The following is a 6,000-nucleotide window of genomic DNA, read 5'->3' as shown; positions in this document are numbered from 1 at the left end:
TTAGTTTTCGAAAATCATAATGTTAACACAAATTGGTTCTTTTAATCTTTAAATTTTAAAAGTAAAACAAGCTGGAACTAGTTAGTTTGGTCATAGTCTATGTCTCTCCACGTCGCTGAACTACATCTTCAACTGGAATCAAACCTCCAACCACGAAGAACAAGAAATCCTTCAGTGCCAAGATCCTCATGTCTTCTCCGGCCTTCTTCACAGCTTTACGCAAATATTAACGCAAGAAATAAAATCCACGAGATCACATTAGAAAAACCTACCCACGTGCAGGATTGAAGGCGAACGATTGTTCCTGAACACCCTCTGTTGGGAAGAGCAGGCAACTATCACGCTGCTTTCTCTTCTTTCAAACAATATTCCTGCCACGTTTAATTGTTTTTCACACTTCTGAAGATTTTGTTTGTTTGTTTGTATTAAAGAACAAAGCTACACAATGGCTATCTGTGTTCTGCCCACCACGGGTATCGAAACCCGGTTCCTAGCGTTGTAATTCCGCAGACATACCGCTGTACCACTGGGGGACCACTACTGAAGATGACGTGAAACCACGTTGAAACGTGTAGAGGGACTTTTATAACTGTTGATCGGTTTAAATAAAGATTTAATTATAAAATGTTGTTCGTTTATGGATTTTAATATTTTAAGTATATACACGAGTTCCTTGAATTTCAACCTTTTAATATTATCATGGACTTCAAGAGCTTGTTACAGATTGAGTTAATATGCTTTGTATTCGCAATTTATCTATGTTTGCCTAACATCATTTTACTTTATAACTGCTTTATATAACATTTATTAATTTATACCGTTATATTAAGCAACGATGTAACTACTTTTAACTTCGGGTTTCCATAATTTCAAATGTACTTTACTTGTTAAAATATTTTGTGCATGTGGATCTGGAAAAACACATCATTTGGTTTTTTGCTGGACAGGAGCTATACTTTCAAACAGAATAAAGTATTTTTCCTGTATATGATTGTACTTAGGTGATATCGAAAAAGCAATGAGAAAAACGTTCATTTTCTGCACGTAATTTTTATTCATTATTTCATAACTTCAAGTTTCTATTAATTGGAATAAAAATATTGTATTACATGCTGAAATTCAGATTTGGGATGATATAAATTTTTGAAAACAATATTTTTATTTCTGCGAATGTTAAAACTGATCTCACAATGTGTTCTTTCAATAAACTTTTTGTGAATCTGATTTATATATATCAACATTTTTTTCTAGTTAATACAAAATCAATCTCGTCTATAAGAAAATGTAGTTGGAGCAGGAGAACCTTTGGTTTGAGTTTTAAACAATCCTTAGCATAATTACTCACTTAAATACAGCAAAAAACTATTAATGTTTTTTATTATGGAAGATTAGAAAATATATACATATATTATGTAATAAGAATCTGTTCGAGTTTTTCGGTATCGCCATCTCTCGATCAACTTGTACAAAGCAATAGTTTTTCTTTTATTATAATTTTGTCTTTGTGAAGTAAATTGCTAGTACCTATGGGCTCTTGATTTACAAGACATTATCATTTTTTCTCAAAAAGAAAAACTTAAAAGAGCTTAAAGGTATGTTTAAAAGATGACGAACACAGAATCAATTAAATATTTCAGAGAAACATAATATAATTACAGAATTATTTTTACAAATACAACTGTCAATTTTACATATCGAAATAACAGTATTGCTATAGAATCCAGATAGCTGAGGAAAAAGTATCGTAGTTTAAAGATCAAGATACGAAACTAAAACTAATACATGGTTGTTCTACTAATGCGTTTATTAGATGTCCTTTGTCTCAAACACCTAACACTTGCCTATGTTGTAGTCCGTAGTTCTGGAATATTTCTCCTAGCGTTGATTGTTTCTTTATCAAGCTCTGGTGAGAGAAAATGAGTGAACCGAAACAAAGAAACGAATCAAACCTCAAACGGCTATCTCTCTCCCTCTCTCTCTCTCTTTCTTTTTTTCTCACCAATAGTTGGAAAATGAAACAATTTAGAATTTTTCAGATAGTATGATAGAAATCTGGAACCTAGCCTACTATGTCATTCCTCTTAAAAAGCTTTAAATAATCAACTATTCAGTAAAACATCTTGTTAAGTATATACTGTACATTGTAAAATAAAAAGCTATTCTAAGTTTTGATGACAAACAGAGTCATACAAACTCGACACACCCATCGCTCTCAAATCCACCTAATTATGGAGACCAATTTTCGCGTGTCATGCTATATTTTTCATTGCAGATTGTCCACAAATTTTAATTATCCTATAATATTGTTTCATCTCACCTTTGGCCCCTCGTTCCTCATAGCTAGTGGGGGGGGGGGGGTCTCTCTCTTTAGCGATTTGCTTAATTTGTAGCCTCTGAACCCAGGCACTACAGCAGGATATTTAAAGGTGAGAAACAGACAGTGAACACACAAAAATATGTATATCGTGAGATAACATGAAAGAAGCGTTTCAATACATATCTAATTAACAACAAAAAGACTGTATGTCCATGTTTTGGCATTTTAAAACTTTGTTTTGAAAAATTCTACCATTTTTTAGAATTATAACTAAAAGAAAAAAAGGAACTAAAGCAAAACACCTATATACGGTTTGGAAACTCTGCGTTAAAAAATCCAAAACAACATTTTAAATTAGAAAAATACATAAATAGCATTGCATATTTGTTTGTAAGTGTAGTTTTATAAATATCTTTATTTATATGATTCTGTATTTAATAATATTCCAGGCATGTGATTACCTAGAAGACATGTGACATAAACAAATATGATAAAATAATATTTAAAAAAAATTAATAACTTGAGTCTTTTAGAAGCTATACCAGGTAAAAAGCTAGATGTGTGAAAGTTAATCACATTAGCTTCGCTGCTGTTATGGTAATCCATATAGCATTTTCTGTCTGTTATAGAAAAGTTTGTTTGTTTCAGAATTTTCACGCAAAGCTAAACAAAAAGCTGTGTGCATACCCATCCCTAATTATAAAATAGTATGCCAGAGCGAAGGCAACCAGTCCAGAGCTTCCACCGTCTACTTTTGGAGTACTCCTTTCAGAGGGAATTGTGGAATTTTACAGTCATCCTTATAGCGCACCCACTGCTCTAAAATATTGAGTGCGTTTTAACCCAAAGTGCCAAGAACCATGAATCCTCAGACTCACAGTCAGAACACACAAACTACTACGCCACGCTTAGCCCATATTAAAAGGGAGCGCGTCAGATATAGCGATGAAGAGAAGAAGAAAAATAGAGAAAAAAAAACATATTTGCGATATACAGTAACTAACGGAAAAGAAGGAAATGAAACAAAACGTAAAATGTAGGACAAAGGTTGGAATTATTAAAGGAAAGAGACAAAACTAAGAATTAAATCAGTTTCAAGGTACGTAAAATAAACTATTAATAGGTGAAACATAACGTGCACGGTTATTTGAAAAAATCATAAACAGTCTAAGGAACTAAAAATCCAAAAGTAGTAAGCTGTCAGATACAAGTAAGATAGGAATTTCAACCCATCATTTCTATAGGCTAAGCATAAATTTAATTAATCAAAATGGACTTATAAATTTATTTCTATAATTTTTTGAAGTTCAAAAATGTTTTATTTATATTTATAAATTTTAAAGTTAAATATGATTATTTCATAATTATCTACTAGAGGACGCTGTAAATTCTAAATTAAGTAGTAGTTAGTTTATTTAGTTTCAACGTCGGGGTTTTTTGCTTTGCAAGGTAACTACCGGTTTCTCATCAATGGATATAAAGCCATCATGTTAGTAACCTCATTGCAGAATAATAAGGTATGTTATAAATTATGATAATCTTTATTTTTTAACTTGAAAAGGAGTTCATTATTACTATACTACAGCACTAACCTTAGTTAGAACGTTGTGTGCTGCGCATCACATTCACACACACAGAGGGTTTGTCTTTGCTCGAGTTTAGTCTGACTCTTGAGTTTTAAAAATTCAATTAGTAGCAGGTTGAAGTTGGACTATATGCAAGAGTTTAGTGTTTAGTTGAGAAAAAAATAGAGGAAGTCATTTCAAATTCCGTAATCAATTGTAGTCTGTAGTGTAACTTGTAAGTGTTATAGTCGAATTTAGCCTATAGCTATAAATATTATAGATTAATAATAATAAAGCTAAAAGTACGACTGCTGTAAAAGACTACTAGTAGTAGTAGTACAGAGTGATAGTAGTTGTACAAATTAGTGAGTTACTATTTAGTACTATTTGGGTTCTTTAGAATAATACCCATTAATTATTTAATCATGACCATTAATTAAATCATCTAGAGCATTTTTACGTGCAAGTTTAGATACTACATCATTGTTAGTAAAATTTGAGTATCAAATCCTTATTTTGATACATTGTTATTTCTTAGTGTAAATGTAGTATTTTTCTTTCCCCACTGTTTTGTTTATTGAACATTAGATGAATGTACCGTTTTTCCCTGCCACATTGCAAATTACAGTGCAAAATCATTGACAATTTGTTGAAGGTTTGATACTTCAAAAATGTATAATTATTAAGCAGGTGATTGGTGTAATGTCATTCTTGAAGAATATATTAGAAGTTGTTGATGTGTGGTGTCATACTGAGATGAATTACATCTTGCTTGAAGCATTAAAAATGCATATTTTACATTTTAAAGCTAAAGCTATAAAAAATGGAAACTTCTGCCTAGTGTACAAATGTGTTTGTGCATGCATTATGTCATGGGAAAATATTCCATTTGGCTCAATAACTCTTACAAAAAAAAATAATAAGGCTTATCTGTTATCACAGTAGTAGCTGTAGTCATGCAGTGCATACCTATATTGTGTGACATGACAGTTGATTGTAGAATCAGAATTTACTTGTATTTTTATTACTCTACAGTGATGTATTTTATACTAAAAAGCAGTGAATTGAGAAGAGTATGATAAAATTCTTGTTTTTGAAATGTATATATATATTCAATGGTTCTCACAACCTATTTGTCAAGGAGTTTCTAACATACTGTAAATAATATATATATATATAAAGAAAGTACATCCAAAATTCAGATCCAGAACTCTTAGTCTGCCAGACCACTCAGATGTTTCAACTTAACTGGCATTAAAAAAAGTTAATAATGCTCACAAACTGGTTACCTCCGTTCACTTTCTACAACAATCAGTTTAAGCCAACTTGTCACTTTATATTTATTTACCTTTTTAATAAAAGAATTCAATTTAACAGGTCACACCAGGTCTTTAGGCAAAAAATTTCACAAGCCTAATAAATAACATAAGAAAAGACTACGGGGCAGAACACCATTTGGCCCATTAATGTCAGCCAACCAAGAAACCTTGAAATAACTCAACAAAACTTTAAAGAAATTCAAACTTCCAGCACATATGACATCATTTAGCAAACTATTTCATAAGTTAATAGGTCTAACAATAACCAACCTAGATTTTGGTTTCCATGGCATTTATTGCTTCTAATGTTGAGCATTTCATCTTGAACCTTATCTTTCTTCTGCTTACCTCCCTTGAACAGTCTGTCTAAGACCCTAATAATTTTAAAAACTTAAACTATATTCATTCCAGTTTTTCTAGAGTGTACAAGTTTAGATCTTTGAGTTTTTTCTCGTATCTGAAATGTTTCAAACTTGGAATCAGTTTGGTAGCCATACTCTGAACTTTTCCAAGCACATCAGTATATTTTTTGTGAATAAAGAAACCAAAACTGAAGTTGCTACTTGAAATGAGACCTTACCAAATTCTTTTACACTGTAATTCTAAGAACCTATGAATGAAAGCAAAGGAGAATATGTCTAAACATGTCAAACACACTACATCTGCCATATCCAGTGCTGATAAGGTCTTTCGCCCAATACCAGAACTCAGGAGATGAGTTGGGATACAACAGACAAGGTAGTGATTGAAGTGCTATTTTTATAGCATCAGTTTTCTTGTACAACAAATAATGATAACC

General features: G+C 31.6%; 1 protein-coding gene across 2 annotated transcripts in view; it reads left to right on the top strand.

The window, feature by feature from the left end:
• Nucleotides 1-3,733: 3,733 nt before the first annotated feature.
• LOC106465812 (3-hydroxy-3-methylglutaryl-coenzyme A reductase-like) overlaps nucleotides 3,734-6,000 on the top strand; it is a 59,433-nt gene continuing 57,166 nt past the window's right edge. For both annotated transcript variants that reach the window (XM_013926048.2, XM_022393755.1), the window contains exon 1: nucleotides 3,734-3,834. The gene's annotated coding sequence lies outside the window, so the exon portion shown is untranslated. The remainder of the gene's footprint in view (nucleotides 3,835-6,000) is intronic.

The sequence above is a fragment of the Limulus polyphemus genome, unplaced genomic scaffold, assembly GCF_000517525.1.
Source record: "Limulus polyphemus unplaced genomic scaffold, Limulus_polyphemus-2.1.2 Scaffold2058, whole genome shotgun sequence".
NCBI classification, from domain to species: domain Eukaryota; kingdom Metazoa; phylum Arthropoda; class Merostomata; order Xiphosura; family Limulidae; genus Limulus; species Limulus polyphemus.
The sequence above is the reverse complement of the archived record's forward strand: the minus strand, read 5'-3'. Positions and strand labels throughout refer to the sequence as shown.